Raw genomic sequence first — 17,453 nt, forward strand, 5'->3', positions numbered from 1 at the left:
TGCAAGGAACAAAAACAGAGAAAGAAATGGTAGGGAGATCTATAAATGTTGTGGACTTGCAAATGTATTATTTGATCATTTCTGGAAAGGCAGGGTAGAATAAATCCATTTTCTTATAGTCCCACTGTAAACAGACTGAATTTCAGAGCTCTTAGTTTGCTTTACAAACTTCTGAGGAGTGAGCACCAGCAACTTAGCAAGCTTTTTCCTTCCCCTCCAGGTTCTGCTGAACTTGGAGGTGGGGCTGTGCTGAGGGGGTGTGCTGCTTGGGGACAAATTGGTGATAATTGATGCTAAATAAAGAACATATGGTTCAACTTGCCAAACTCTTTCCACCTCCTTCCATAGGCAACAGGAGAACTTGGCTTATTCTTTAACTAAAGTCATTTAGTAAGCAAGTGAAGTTTATCAAACACAGAGAATGGAGGTAGGCTTACATTATAGATAATTTCCAAAGGTAGGAACAGATGAATAACTTAATTATTCAGCTCTTTCTTTTGCTGTCCAGACTGAAGTATGCTAGCAATGGAGCTCAGATCCTTGGTCCACTGAGTCACTGATATAATGCACTCAGTACCTTTGACTAAAATGTGTTGGAAAAGTCATCTTTGGATGGAGTAGTTAGTTTATTATAATGATAATACTATACAAGGAAAATCAAAAGAGTAAGCAGCAGACAGTGACCCTTTCCTCTTAAACCCCAATGATCACTCCACTCATACAGCTTTATAGTCCAGGTCAAATCAACTGGGAGAGCAGAGGGTGAGCTCAAAGAAAGAGGGGACCTTTTCCCGGATTCATGAACCACACTTCAGAGCTTCCTGGATCCCAGCATCCTTACCTTTATAGTTGAAGAGTTATGGGGAATTGAAGGCTTAAGACCCTATTTTTTTCACCAGTGCAGTAAAATGATATAAATAGCTGATCTTTTTAAGGTATACCATACAATTACCTTGTTCTTTTCCCATTGCACACTCCATGATTTAAATACATAAATAGCCTCCCCATTATGTTCAGTCACTTCCCAGCAGCAAGCTGCCTGCCTTGGAAGAGATAACTATTAGTACATCTTTAGCTGGTCCAATGTTGAGAAGATAGTTACCTCCCAAACTCATGTCTGAACCAGTTCAGCAATGATTTTGGATTCACTTGTGATGTTCCATGTCCCAGTGACAGTCCTGGGTGCCTTGTCCATGGGTGCACATCTCCTACTTGTGATCTAGCAGCCTCCCTGGTCTGAATTTACCTTGATCCTTGCAGTATCCTCCATGCTATCTGCAGTATTTCTGACTCCATCGTCAGTTACTACCAATTCCCCCCTTGACAGGGCTATCACTGTAGAGCCAAGAAAGAAAATCTGTAGAATTCCAGTAAGTATCAGGACATTCTTACTCTCCATCAGACCAAATCAGGTCAGGTTTCTACCTGTTAACAAGGTCATACAACTCTGGCATTGTTCTCACACTGAAAAATGCTGTCATTTTGAAGCCATTTTTCTTAAAGGTAGGTGGAGTGGATGATGCAGTCCATAGCTGCATGCTCCTCTTCAGGACAGCTGCTCCCAAGTCCTCAATTCACCAAAACACAATGGAAGCTCAGGTTCTCCGAGTTCCAGCTCCAAGACAGAGGACTCAGCCAGTTTTTGAAGCCCTGGTGATGTTTTGCGGTCAGAACTGTATATGGGGCTTCCCTGGTGGCTCAGTGGTAAAGAATCCACTAGCCAGTGCAGGAGACATGGGTTTGATCCCTGATCCAGGAAGCTCGCACATGCCACAGAACAGCTAAACCCATATACCACGACTATCAGACCTGCGCTCTACGGCCCGGGAGCCACAACTCCTGAGAACATGTGCTGCATCTGCTGCAGCCTGCGTGCCCTAGAGCCCGCGCTCCAAAACAAGAGGAGCCACTGCAGTGAGAAGCCCCTGTACCACGGCTGGAGAGGAGCCCCTGCTCGTCTCAACTATAGAAAGCCATGGCAGCAACAAAGATCTAGCAGAGCCAGAAATAAATCAATGAAAACTATTTTTTAAAAAAGACTATATATGGAGCCTGCAAGAGGCGAGCCCACTTCTGGTGGAAGAAGGTGTGGTGAACCGTCACCCTGAATCTGCATAGCTGAAGCCAGCGGGTGGTTATTGCGCACGAAGCACTGGGACTGGGGCAGCTGCTCACGCTTCCAGTGTCACCAGAAGCACGCAATGCCCCAAGCCACTCACCCCAAATGTTGCTTGTCCAACCAGCCTGGAGCTGAGACTCAGCTCACCAGAGGTGCAGCGGCGAGCAGCCTCACTGAGCCCTGAGCACCCACCTGGCCTCCCAGCAGCAGCCACTCTCCCACCACCCCATCTTGAGAGTGGGGACACCTGTCTATTAAAATTGACTTTTACTTCACCCATCCCAATGAACTGGAGCTTGTTTGGAACCTGTCTCAAGCAAAGGAAACGTTGTTACATTATGTTTTAAGGAAAACAGGACCAGTATAGCGTTCATGAAAAGTAGATGAGGTGGGCTGCAGAAATCAGGAAGTGTTGAGAGCTCCAGGGCCCAGAAATCAGGGAGGGTGAAAGCACAGGCCAAGCGAGGCAGTCGTGAAATCTTGCCCACGAATTGACACCTGTCACAACCTCATTAGCTAGGGTCTCCAGTTTGGCCATCTGGGAAATATTGGGGTTTGAAAGAATGCTAGAATAGGGACCTGGGGAAAGCTTAGCTATATTAAACTGTGCCCTCCAATTCAACTAGAGATAAAAAAAAGAGAGAGAGAGAGGAAGGAGACATATCTCCAAATTCAATTCTCCTATCTTTGCTTATGTTTTATGGGGAACTTATGTCATTCACAAAAGAGATGTAGTTTCCCCAGGGGAGACAGCAGGTGTACATTTCCTCTCAAGGTTATTTAATTGCTGTCAAGAAGACGTATGATTAACAAAACCAAATGCTGGAAATATGAAGTAAAGACAATTTTAAAGTTGTTTATGTAGTTGATTACAGTATATCATACACTGTGTTTATTTGCCATAAAGCTGTCTATCACAGACTGTTTCCACACCTGTGCATCCACAGTAAACAGCCCACCGCTTCGCTGCGTGGAAATTCCCAACTGAGACAATGGCCAGTGCCTGGCAGAAGTGACTTTTTCTTGCGGTGTCTCAGTTACCCGCTGGACACCAGCTTCACGCCAATAAAGGTGGGGCCTGAAGCCTGCCGACCCAGCCTAAAGCCTCTTTTGATGAGAGCCCTTTGAGCATTACAGAAGGAAAGCAGTAGGGAAATGACAGACTTTTGGGCTCCTCATTGTTCTTTGTGAGGTTGCTGCTCAAAGTGAGGCCTACTGTCAGAAATTTCTTAGTTACTGTTCGGAGATGAGATAAGAACAGAACTGAGAGGAAGCATTTAGAACTGCTGGCCTTCCTTGGTGGCTCACAGTGAAGAATTCACCTGCAATGCAGGAGATGCAGGAGACGTGGGTTCGATCCCTGGGTTGGGAAGATCTCCTGGAGGAAGAGATGGCAACCCACTCCAGTGTTTTTTCCTGGAGAATCCCATGGACAGAGAAGGCTGGAAGGCTACAGTCCATGGGGTCACAAAGAGTCAGACACGACCAAGCGACTGAGCGCAGCACAGCATTGAGAACTGTTGGCAGCCATGTGGCAGCTTAAGTTTATTTCTGTTGAATCTAATTTAAAAATGGGACTTGAATTTTGTGTGCCTTGATTTTTATTCCATTTTAAGTTATTTTTGTTGCATTTTATAAAATATTAGGCTGTGACAGACTGGAAATTAAAAAAGAAATGGATTCTTCACCACATGAGAAGCATTGGTTCAGAGCAAAAGCCCACATGCATGCTACATCCCAGGGTTTCACTTTGACACTCTGACACTCTGTCCCCAAGGGGCAGTCAATGGCAAAAAAAAAATATGGATTTAAAAAGATGGTCTCCCAAAGGATCAAACGGTCCCTCATAGGTGAGAAACAAGTATCTAATTTACTACACATGTGTTAGGTCCATGCTAGAGGTTGGTATTCCTAATGAAACCAGTCCAACTGATCCCCTGTCACAACATAATCGTTAGGCTTTTCAATAATAGTAGTAGAAGCAGAAACAGTAGCAGCAGCTAAGGTTTACAAAGGACTTACCATGATGCAGATACTGTCCTAAATATTTTACATATACAAAATATCAAATCGCTTCTCTCTCTTTGGAGTAATATACGGTCTCACTTATACATGTACCAAAAGAAGTATAGCATCAAGTCTGTTTACAATGATTCCTTGTACAGCTATGAAAATTTGCTAACAACTGACCTCTTTTTCAGGTATTTCAAGACATGATGCCATGTATACTAGAGACAATTATTAAAGACTAGAAACATAATACCCAGGAAGTAAGAGTTTTGTGTTCAGATATTGGGCATAGTGCATAGCTGGAAAAAAAATTTAATACTGAAACAGCATTCAGTTTTAGAAAATACAAGGATATTTTGAACTACATTTTCCTTTTTTGTTGTCCCATTTGGAAGTTCTCAGGCATGAAACAGAGATAAAAATATAAATGGAAGAAGCAAAGACAATGTAAGCCAACTCACATCAGAACATAGAGACATTATCCAAGATGAAGTCTTCCACCTGCAACTTTTCTCCCCACAACCTGGCTGATTTTTTGAAAAGATAAATAAAAATTTTAAAAACCTTTTGTTAGAAAGATGGTAACGATGGCCCTATATGCAGGGCAGAAGAAGAGATGCAGAAGAACAGAACAGACTTTTGAACTCTGTGGGAGAAGGTGAGGGTGGGATGTTTCGAAAGAACAGCATGGATATTATCTGTGGTGAAACAGACCACCAGCCCAGGTGGGAGGCATGAGTCAAGTGCTCGGGCCTGGTGGGCTGGGAAGACCCAGAGGAATTGGGTGGAGAGGGAGGTGGGATGGGGGACCGGGATGGGGAATATGTGTAACTCTATGGCTGATTCATATCAATGTATGACAAAACCCACTGAAAAAAAAATAATAAAATAAAAAAAAAATTAAAAATAAATAAATAAAATAAAACCAGAGGAAATTCTATAAAGCTAAAAAAAAAAAAAAAAAAAAAAAAAAACAACTTTCGTTAAACCAAATAGAAAAAACTCAAATAAATAAGACCAGAAATGAAAGAGGAGACATTACAACTCTTACTATACAAATACAAAGGATCACAAGAGACTACCACTGTTACATGACAACGAATTGGATAACTTAGAAGAAAAAGATATATTCCTAGAAATAGATGACCTCCCAAGACTGAATCATGAGGAAACAGTAAATCTGTACAGACCAGTAACAAGTAAGGAGATTGAAAAACCTCCACACAAAGAAAAGTCTAAGATCAGACAGTGAATTCCACCCAGCATTTGAATAAGAATTAATGCCAATTCTTCTCAAACTTCTCTGACCCTGATGCTGGGAAAGAGTGAAGGCGGGAGGAGAAGGAGCGACAGAGGATGAGATGGTTGGATGGCATCACTGACTCAATGGACATGAATTTGAACAAGCTCTGGGAGATAGTGAAGGGCAGAGAAGCCTGGTGCGCTGAAGTCCATGGGGTCGCAAAGAGTCAGAAACAATTGAGTGACTGAACAACAGCTTCTCAAACTCTTCCAAAAAATTAAGAGGAAGGAGCACTCTCAAACTTGTTTTATGAGGTTAGTATTATCCTGATAACCAAGCCAGATAAGGATACTACAAGGAAACTACAGACCAATATCCTTGATGAACCAGTTCAGTTCTGTTCAGCCACTCGGTCAAATATTGGTACATAAATTCTCAACAAAACACTAGCAAACCAAATTCGATAGCACATTAAAGGGATCATACACCATGATCAAACTGGATTTATCCCTGGAATGCAAGAGTAGTTCAGTGCACACAAATCAATTAATGTGATACATAACATTAAAAGAATGGAAGATAAAGATCAGATGATCATCTCAATAGATGCAGAAACTGGATATAGAAAGAACATATTTCAACATAATAAAGGCTGTATATGACAAACTCACAGCTAACACATCTTTTTTCTCTAAGATCAGGAAAAAGAAAAGAAACCCACTCTCACCTCTCCTATTCAACATAGTACTAAAAATCCTAGCCAGAGCAATCAGGTAAGAAAAGGATATAAAAGCCATCCAAATTGGAAGATTAGAACTAAAACTGTCTTTTCTTCAGATGATATGATCTTCGATATAGATAATCCTAAAAACTCCATCAAAAAACTGTTAAAATGAATCAGTGAATTCAGTAAAGTTGCAGGACATAAAATTAACTTACAGAAATCAGTTGTTTCTATACACTAACAATGAAAAATTTCAAAAATAAATTAAGAAAACAATTCCATTCACAATAGCATCATAACAATAAAATACTTAGAAATAAATTTAACCAAGGAGGTAAAAGATCTGTGCGCTGAAAGCTATAAGACTTTGATGATAGAAGTTGAAGACACAAATAAATGGAAAGATACTCTTTGTTGATATTGTTTAAATGTCCACACCACTCAACTCATCTGTAGATTCAATGTAATTTCTGATAAGTTGCAATGCCATTTTTCACAGAAATAGAAAAAAATCCTAAAATTGGTATGGAGTCACAAAAGATCTCAAAACAATCTGAGAAAACAAACAAAGCAGAAGCCATCATTTCCTGATTTCAAACTATAGCACAAATCTGTAGTAATCAGAACAGTATTACACTGACATAAAAAATAGGCACATACACCAATGGAGCAGAATAAAGACTCGAGAAATAAACCCTTGCATGTACAGTCAACAAGTATTTGATAAGTGAGCCAAGAATACTCAATGAAGAAAGGATAGTCTCTTCAATAAATGATGTTGAGAAACTGGGTTGACACACAAGAGAAGAAAATTGGACCCCTATCTTAACCACGCACAAAAGTTAACTCAAAATGGATTAAAGACTTAAACATGAGACATGAAACCTTATAATTCTTAGAAGACAACACAGGTGGAAAAAACTTTGAAATTGGTCCTGAAAATATTTCTTTGGATTTCACATCAGAAGCACAAACAACAAGAGCAAAAATTAATAAGTGGGACTATATTAAATTAAAAAACTTCTGAGCAGCAAAAGAAACAATCAACAAAATTAAAAGCCAATCTGTGGGGTGGCAGGAAATATTGGCCAATCATGTATCTGCTAAGTTAATATCCAAAATATATAAAGAACTCGTACAACTCAACAGCAAATAAACCAAACAATTCAATTAAAAAATAAGCAAAGAACCTGAATAGACAAGTCCTTTTCACAGAAGATTTGGTGAATGAAAAGATTCTCAACATAATTAATCATTCAGTTCAGTTCAGTTCAGTTGCTCAGTCCTGTCTGACTCTGCGACCCCATGAATCACAGCACACCAGGCCTCCCTGTCTGTCACCAACTCCCAGAGTTTACTCAAACTCATGTCCATCGAGTCAGTGATGCCATCCAGCCATCTCATCCTCTGTCTCCCCCTTCTCCTCCTGCCCCCAATCCCTCCCAGTATCAGGGTCTTTTCCAATGAGTCAACTCTTCGCATGAGGTGGCCAAAGTATTGGAGTTTCAGCTTCAGCATCAGTCCTTCCAGTGAACACCCAGGACTGATCTCCTTCAGGATGGACTGGTTGGATCTCCTTGCAGTCCAAGGGACTCTCAAGAGTCTTCTCCAACACCACAGTTCAAAAGCATCAATTCTTCAGTGCTCAGCTTTCTTCACAGTCCAGCTCTCACATCCATACATGACTGGGATATGCAAATCAAAACCACCATGAGATATCACTTCACACATATTAGGATAGCTATTATCAAAAAGATAAGAGGTAAGCTTTGGGAAGGATGTGGATAAAATGGAATCCTTGCACACTGTTGGTAGGAATGTAAATTGGGGCAGAGTCTATGGAATATAGTGATAGAGGATCCTCAAAAAATTAAAACTACCATATGATCTAAAAGTCCTGCTTCTGGGTATATATCCAATGGAAATAAAATCAGGATCATGAAGCAATACCTGTACTCCCATGTTCATTGTAGCATCATTCACAAGAGCCAGGATACAGAAACAACCCAAGTGCCCAAAAACGGATGAGTGGAAAAGGAAAATGTGATATGCAAGGAATTATAGCCATCATGTTGGCTATAATCTGTATTATAGTATAATCATAAAAATACTGAACCATTATGCAGTACACCTGAAACTAATATAATATTGTAAATCAGCTATTGTTGTTGTTCAGTCGCTAAGTCATATCCGATTCTTTGCGACTCTATAGACTGCAGCACTTCAGGCTTCTCTGTCCTATCTCCCAGAGTTTGCTCAAACTCATGTCCATTGATTCGGTAATGGCATCCAACCATCTCATTCTCTGTTGCCTCCTTCTCCTGGCTTCAGTCTTTCCTAGCATCAGGGTCTTTTGCAGTGAGTTGGCTCTTCACATCTGGTGGCCAAAGTATTGGAATTTCAGCTTCGGCATCAGTCCTTCCAATGAATATTCAGGGTCAGTTTCCTTTAGGATTGATTGGTTTGATCTCCTTGCTGTTCAAGCAGCTCTTAAGAGTCTTCTCCAGTACCACAGTTCAAAAGCATCAATTCTTCAGCTCTCAGGCTTCTTTATGGTCCACTTCTCAGCTATACTGAGAGTATATTAGCTATACTTCAATAAAAGAAGAAGACAGGGAACATATATACAATTGAATATTATTCAGTCATGAGAAAAAAGTAAATTCTGCCATTTGTGAAAAGATGGATGAAACTTGGGGGCATGCTAAGTGAAATTAACAGAGAAACATAGATACTGTCTGGTATCACTTACATGTGAGATCTTAAAAAGCCAAACTCATAGAAACAAAGAGTAGAATGGTGATTACCAGGGGCTGGGGGGTGAGGTAAATGGGAAGGTGTTGATCAAACATTTTTAGTTATAAAATGAAAAAGTTTGGGGGATTTAATGTGCAGCATGGTAATTATAGTTAACAATATGCTGAGAGCAGATCTTAAAAGTTCTCAGCACAAAAAAAGAAATGATAATTGTGTAAGGTGATGGAGGTGTTGGCTCACACTGTATGGTGATTATTTCACAATATATGTGTATCAAATCAACACATTGTACATCTAAAACTTGCACAGCATCGCATATCAATTATGTTTCAATAAAACTGGAAAAAAAAGATACTTTATTGGTAAAATGACAACCTGTGGGGGAAAACCCACAAAAATATATTTCTGTGATCGTGTCCTGTGCGCTGGTTCTTGTTGCCCTGAATCAAATGCTTCATTAAGTGACTGTTATAATATTATTGCTGATCTCCTCTCTTCAAAATATATACCCAACTATCACTTTACCTTATGGCCCTTCTTGGAATCTGAAACCATATATTCTAAGGACATTCAAGAAAAGGAATTTTCAAATTTACTGTTTTACATAGACTGGATTGCATGCTTGCATGCTCAGTCACTTCAGTCATGTCTGGCTCTTTGAAACCCCATGGACCATAGTCTGCCAGGTTCCTCTGTCCATGGGAATCTCCAGGCAAGAATACTGGAGTGGGTTGCCATTTCCTCTTCCAGGTGATCTTCCTGACCCAGGGATCAAACACACATCGTCTAAGTCTCCTGCATTGCAGGAGGATTCTTTACCCACCGAGCCACCTGGGATTGGGTCACTACAAAATACAATCTTTGTGTTTGTATACAATCTTTGTCAGCTCTCTGTAGCCTAAGCAAAGTATTTCTTTTCTCTCCAAGTCCATGTTGTTGAAAAACTTACCTGGAGCTGCCCCCAAACTGGGTCGATGCTAAAGCACTCCTAGAAGTGCAAAGATAATGTGTAAAAGAAAAAAAAAAATCCGTCAGTGATGTAGACGAAAATGAATGTTAGAGCAGTTCCCAGGCAGCAGAGGAAGAACTCAGTGTTTACATAATCCTAATGTGCATACATGGCTTCTTCATATTTTCCTGTTAAAGCTCATCTGGCTTTGCTCAAGACTTCAAATGCAGTGAATTCTAGGCAGCACCTAATATTTATTCATGCCATTGTAAGAGCATCTTTGCAGTTCTTGCCAAGATCTGTCATAGAATATGTTTATCCAGCTGCATGGCAAAAACATCATACACAGTCATCATTTTACTCAGCCACCTACTCAATATTTTCTTCTATGATTAAATTAACTCATAAATATTACACCTTTAATGCCAGAAAGCTATGGTTCATCCAGCCAGTTGAATACTTGTTTGCCCCTTTTCTAATGGCACTCAGTCATTTCATTATAGAGTCTGAAATAATGAAAATCATTGCATTTACTTAACATGCACAATAAACAGAGAGGACCTGTCTATGAGCTCCTTTATTATGCAGTGCAAGCCTGCAGAAGAAATTTTATAGGAAGAACTGTAGGGATTGTGTTGAAAATGGTTTTGGTAAATACAAGCAAACAAGCTCTGATTGCTTAATGCATAGGATAGAAATGCTCACTCTATTTGCAACTGGCACAATTCTTTGCTCAACCCTGGAGGGTTTCAAATAAACAGACACATCTTGGTCTTACTTGTACTTAATTCATTACCAGACTATACTCATGAAGCTGGTAAGCTGTTTCCAGGCACTGTGGCATTTTTTAGACTCTTTCCTTTAAACATCCACATCCAGTCTGGTTTTTTTTTTTTTTTTTTTTTTTAAGTATTAATCTCCATAGTAAAAGGATAGGAGCTTTGGGCAAGAATCTGCTGTGCCCTCCAAGGCTGACCTTGGTGAGAGCAGCACAATATGCTTCTCCATCTGTATCTGGCCCTGGAGGCAAGAGCCACCTACCACAGGAACCTTATCAAATCACCTTCTGAATGACATATTTAGAGTTGGCTCTGCAGGGCAGTTAGCTTTTCTAGAATTATATCCAAATTTGCTCCATCATTCTGGGAATAGCCTTGGTTAGCAATTGCTCATAATGTCAATGCTTTTGGAAACTTTTTACAGTCGTTTTATTGTTTTTATTTCAAAAATAAAACTTAAAGGAGCTTGAAAAGTAGGTTTTTAGATGATCACACGATGGCCTGATTTCAGTGGTTTCAGTTCTGTGCATTTTACTTTATGTGCACCCACTGAAATTAACCAAAATTAATCCATATTTGAACAAAGACTGTGGATACAAATGAGCCCTAACTTCCTAGCTCCTTGGTGTACTGCGCTAGCTGAAATGTTTGGAATGCATTGGCCCTGGGAGGCGAAGAAGTTATAGCAAACAACATATGGGCTTTAAAATCTGGAACTATCCAAGACAGAACAAGAAAGCTATTTTCACTTTCCTTGTTCCCTTTTTTTTTTCCCTCCAGAAGATGAGTAATTACTAATCACATTTCATTTTCATCTTTAGAGCTGCATCCCAAAAAAGCCAGGTCAGTTTAAAACTGCTGGTGAGTTTGCAGTCCTGTCCAATGATTACCTAATGCATTTGTGTCATCTGCTTTCCCTGTTGTGTGAAAACGCACGAAGGAAATGTGTTAAGTCCCCTGAACTGTTCCGAGCTCTTTTATTCACCTTTCAGCATGCTAGTTCCTTCCCTTGGCATTGATATCATTATGCATTTGTCAAAGGCAGACTCTCACTTCAGGGGCCTCTATTATGTGTGACATTTGGCAGCAAATTTCGCCACTGGGATTTGCTTATATCCTCTGTATGTTATTGTACTTCTTTGGCATTCAGTAAATTCCGTACACCCACTTCTTTGATGTTCATTCCAGCCCCTAAATGTGGAAACAATGACTGAAATTTTGGATCAAAGCATCTCATAGATGGCAGGCAACACCACTCCCTGATTATTCATTAGAACAGAGGGGATCTCCCCTCCCCACCTCCTCCGGCTAAGATCTAGGCCAGTAGTCCCTCCAGGAACAGCTCTGACTTCCCCAGTGCAAAGGCACGAGAGGAAGCTAGAGAAAACAACTCCAAGGTTTTAGGAAAAAAGAGACTCAACAAAACAGCTAAAGTGAAGCTCATGGTCATTTCTAACTGTAGGGAAGGCTAACAACGGTTCCAGTTGGTCCTCTCATTTCTTTCCATGGGTCATATTCTAGTCTAGCACTTCTACCAGGCCAGGATTTTTTCAGGTTTGGAAAAGTCTCCAGATCTAATATCTGTATAACGTCAGCTGTACAAGATGGCCTAGATTTTTTTTTTTAATGCATATTTAAAAGAAGAGGTAAAGGGGTCCAGGGATTAAGAAATTTTTTAAGTAATTGAAAAAACCCAAAACTACCCAAATTTCAACAAGTTACTTTTGCAAACTATAATTAGCTGTCTGGAACAGTTTTCAGTGTTTGCTTTTGCTTTACTCCTGGGATCCCAGTGCAAATAATTACTTCATTCAATTTATTTCACAGGTCAACTTTGACTCATAAAAGCATTAAAGCAGGTAACCCCCTAGGGATGTTGGGAAGACAGATGAGCAAATAGATACGAAATTGTCGTATGCACTTTGAGGAGGGGAAAGGCACTTTATAAATCCAGGATATTTTATGGTTATGTGTTCACTTCACTCCATTTGGTATCCAGAATGTGCTAGTTATAATTAATACACAATGTTGGGAACTATTATAAATGTACCATACTCTTTTTAAATAGTGAAGAAGATAATTGTGTTTGAAAAATCTCATCCTGTATGAATTAGAATTCCCAGTAGAGTGCCATAATTGAGAATAGGGCTGAGTGCACTGGATGGGGAAGACAGTCGTCTTAGCATGATAGCATGTGTTCAATCAAAAGGTAGAGTGCCAAGAAGGAAGCATGAAAGTCCTTAAAATTCCAGTTTCAGCTTGCCCAAGCGGGAAGCTTTTACTGCCCAGGCGTATGCAACAGTGACATCCAGCGGTTGTGGAGATAATTACAAGTGAACCTCATTTGAAAATACAAAATGTTTTAAATTATAATAAAATATTCTGTATGGTCAAATGTTGTCTAGATTCTTTATCTGGCCACAGTGTAAGTCAATAATTCAGGCTGGATGTCAAGTGAAACAAAATTCACTCTATTTCCTAAGTAGTTTCCAAAATCTGTTTTGTTAAGTGTTATTTTGATGTTTTTTAATTTTCTAAAATTTTAGTGCACCAAGGGTCTCCCTGACCCTCCTAAGCATACTTAGACATTTTTGCAAGGACAAATGAGACTGCGTGCATGCTGCAGACACAGCAGAAATGAAAGCTATACTTGACTCCTCTGTTAAATACTCCAGGGAAAACATCTATGACCCTGAACATTTTCATGGTTGTGGAATTGCTCTAAGAAGTTCATTATGATTTTTTCCAAGTCATTGAAGATGAAGAGAAAGAAGAAGGGTAAGAGAAGAAAAGGAAAGGAAAATAAAGGAGAGAAGGAAGGAAGATTGGGAGGGAGGAAGGAAGGGATAAATGGGAGAAGCTCCGGAGGGAGGAAGAGGGAAGGGCGGCGAGAGAAGAAAGCACAGCACCACTCATTAATCTTCAACAAGTGTTGGTAATAAGTCCATGTAGGCTAATATATATGAAGAGGGAATTCAAAGGGATAATTAGCTCCCCCTCAACTTCTTGTTTTAAATTGCATTCCTTCAATGACCAACCAATTAACTAAGTTAAAAAATAATAATTTTCATCAAAAAAAAAAAAAATCTGAAAACAGCTGCTGCTGCTGCTGGACCTAGACCACTGCCACCTGTAGGAGGATTCTGGCAAGGTGGCCCCCTCAGTGACCCTGGGAAAGAACTCTCAACAGAAGCCTGTTAAGTCACCTCAACCTGTAAATTATGTATGTCTATGTCAACGCTGAGTATATCAGGTGACAACTTACCAACTTCCCAGGCGGCACTCCCAGAAAAACCATCATCTTGTGCCAAGCTTTTCTCAGTTTTAGATTTACCCCTCCTATTGGGGTTCTTTCCCTTCATCTGTCTGCCTCTTTAAGTTCTCAAGTTGGGAGGAATTTACAGGCACCCTCTCAAATCCAACAAGATAATCAAGACATAATTCCACAGAAAGCTCCAAATACCCTTCAGCTCATCCACCTCTCTGTTGTGCCCAATGGAGGAGAAAGCACTGCTCAGAAGCTGCTGGACTGAAGGAGCTCGTGCACAGGAGACCTGCAGTGGGCCCTGTGCAGAGCGCGCCGGTCCAGAGACACGGGGAGGGTCTCCGGAAGGAGTGCCTGGGAAACGACCTGTGTCAGTGAGAGTTCTGGGAGACGTGTGTTGACACAGAGCAGGTGAATCTGCAGGCTTTAGCCAGGTTTGTTTGCTTTTACAAGGCCTTTGAACTGCAAGAGGGATTATCCAGATTCTAAAGCAAAAGAATGTGTTCCTATCACTGTTCTCTCAGTATCTTCACTCAGAGATCCCTCTGGCTTATTGCTTCTTTGTGGGGAATATATGGAGAATTGGCAGACCCAGGTCTCACCTCTCCTTTTAGTTCTGCAGCAGTCTGGCCGGGTGGCTCTTATCCGGAGCACCCTGTAACTCTCATTTGATAATTTATTTCTAGAATCAAACCTGGGGTCCCTCGAGAGCAAGGGTAGAACCTTCCCTTGACAGGCTGGAACCTCCTACATCAAGGTGGCCATGGCCACCACATTACCAGCCTGGCATGAGGGATCAATTCCCTTCTTTTCTCCCTAACGAAAAATCCTGTCTTGCAAAGCTTCCTTTGATGTTTCAAGATTCCCTAAAAAAAGGCAGTTGCCAAAATGCATATCCTCTCCTGGCTTACAGCTTCCGGTATAGTTTTACTGCAGTATATAATCTAATAATCCATTTAATTTCTTTAGAGAGATGTTATATATATATACAGGTGGCATTTGGATGGAATCACATGCCATAAACCTGTCTGCTCCTATCCAGGTTCAGAATACAGAAGAATCTGTTTTACAGACATTCTAGAATTTTTACATGGTCAATTGGCTGGTTTTGTATTCTGGAACATATCAGAGCATCTACAGGAAAATATATACATAAATTCTATAAAATGGTGGCAAGATTTCTGATTTACTGATACTACTGGTTTGAATTTTCACAAAAATATTTAGCTATGGGACAATGTATTAGGCGTATTCTTAAAGGTAAATAACTGCAGCCAATAAAAGTTGGGCCTATAAAGGGTCCCATCTTCTACTAGTTTTCTGCACCGAGAATTACTACCAGTATAATCATGGCTCCCTGCACGCTAATATTTCCTCTGATACAGTATGATCAATGTTGTGGAAAAACATTTATTATATTTCTTCTAGCTACTTAAAGGCATTACTGAATTATGGGCATCGCAAAACGAATCCACTGTGCATTTTTTCTTTATGTGACGTTTTTACAATCTTCATTTTCTGCTTTGCAGCCACTGAGCTATAGAGATCCACACTCTGTCCCTCTTAGAACTGCCACTGGGGCCACCCTCTCCTTTCTGCTTTACTACATCTGAAATGCACTTCCTATGATAACATTCCTTTTCATTCTGTGCCAGACTCTTCTCTGAAAGGAAGAAGTGAAGAAAGAAATTAAACAATCTGTGTTGTTAATAACAGTTCTTAATCTTCTTCCTTAATGAAGGTGATGAAGTTTAGACTGAGAAAAGGACAAGGGGAGGAGATGGTATTTTACGGAATCATTCCAGGACAGCTGATGGACTCTGAATGGGTTTTGCAGTTTTGACATTTAACAATTTTATTAACATCTTCGCTTGTTGTGCACCTTAGTCCACAGGATCTGCAGTGGGGAGAGAGTGTCCAGCTAACAGCCCGTGACTCAGGCCCTGCCAGGGGATGAATCAATTAGCAAGAGAAGCAATGATGCAAACACTTCAGGGTCACTCAGGATGCTGTTTGCCTTTTTGATAGAGAAAGCCCGCCATAAATAACATCACACCTCAGGAAATCATTCCGGGAGGCCCACATGCCGGCGGGCCTGCAGCCTGGGACGGAAGGAATCGTTTGCTCATTGTGTGTATTTCCCCCATCTCAGTCAATGGAGGATTTGTAGTAAAACCAAAGTATTTCAAAGGAGGACAGTATGCGGTAACAGAGGCATGTTTAGTGATTTCTTTTAGTACCAGAACGCGTGATTTATGACCCAGAGTTCGAGCCAACTTTATTACAAAAATGACTTCACCCAGAATAACCTTATTCAGGGCTCTCAGGAGAATGATGTAGCACCCAACAGCGTTATAATCTAGCAGACAGTCACAAACAATTCCTTCCCCAGCCTTGTTTCCGTCCCCTTTCAAGAGGTGGCCTTCCCCCTCTACCTGCTGGCAGAAGCGGGGTCCCAGGCAGAGCTCTTTCTGTGGTGATCGGCCCGGGTCAGGCATTGACAGTAAGCCAGGGCAGAAGCCACCTCCTGGGTCTCAGTGGCATCTTCCCCAAGCCTGTGCCCTGAGGAATAATGTGCAGAAGACACCCCCTCACCCTTCATTTCCTCCCTCACAGAGCTTGCCTGCACTCCCACCCACTCTTCCAGAACTCGGATCCCCATCACCTCAGAGAGGCTTGCCGAAGCTCCCCGCTCTTCTGATTGCCATGGAAACCGCCAGCCGCACTAAAACCGCCAAGGCTGGGTGTCCAGGCAGGGGCCCTGGGGCGTACCAGGATCTGGGAGCTAGCCCTCCATCTTATTAAACTCCGGTGTCAGCTCCTAGCAATTGTTTTAAATTTACACCCTCAGAGTGCCTTAGTGGGATTACACGTCCATTTGCATTAAAACAGGTTTCTGTCATTAAACTGCCATACAGTAAGCTTCCTTGGGACAAATTAATGAGCTCTAAATATCATCAAGTAGAAGTTCACTTCACCAAGATGGCCAACAAGGGGGGCAAGAGGAAGTGACTGCTCAGAAATCCTAGCCCAGGAGAAATATAAGTGCCAACTACAGAAGGAGGTCTTGTCCAGGTCCTTCTTCGCTGTGAGATAAGTGGCTCTGATTTAGAGCTCATCTGGGAGAGTTGGCAACATTATCTCTGTTCACCAAGAGCCTGCCGTTCACTTCCTAGTCCCGATTCTGAACACGTGTTTCCCTGTGTCTGCTGAAATTCACCAAGGGCCCACCAGCCCCTCTGCTCCGCGACAGCGTCTCAGTCTACCGTGTTTTACCCTGTCGTCCGTCTATCCTTGAGGGACTCGTGTGCATCTAGGTTGTCCGAGGACGACAAGCACACAGCAGAGCATCACGCAGCTGGAGTGAAGGCTCCCAACTCTAAAATGCTATTACGGGGCTGTCTGGACCATCAGCTGGGGGCCTGGACCCTGGATCATTGATCCTGATAAGGAGCACACCACACTGGTCAACTAGAAGCAGAATGAAAACAGAGAGTTGTTGAGACTGGATTGTCTCTGTTCACGGGACTGCCTTGCCCTTACAAATATTTACACATGTGTGTCTAAGTAGAAAGATTTCATTAAAAAACAAGTAAATCAACCTCCA

The 17,453-nt window shown here is 41.3% G+C and overlaps 1 pseudogene; it reads right to left on the reverse strand.

Annotated features, from left to right (window-relative positions):
* Positions 1-276: 276 nt before the first annotated feature.
* Positions 277-16,508, reverse strand: LOC136164242 (tissue alpha-L-fucosidase pseudogene; annotated as a pseudogene).
* Between the last annotated feature and the right edge of the window lie 945 nt (positions 16,509-17,453).

Source organism: Muntiacus reevesi, chromosome 3 (assembly GCF_963930625.1).
Source record: "Muntiacus reevesi chromosome 3, mMunRee1.1, whole genome shotgun sequence".
NCBI classification, from domain to species: Eukaryota; Metazoa; Chordata; class Mammalia; order Artiodactyla; family Cervidae; genus Muntiacus; species Muntiacus reevesi.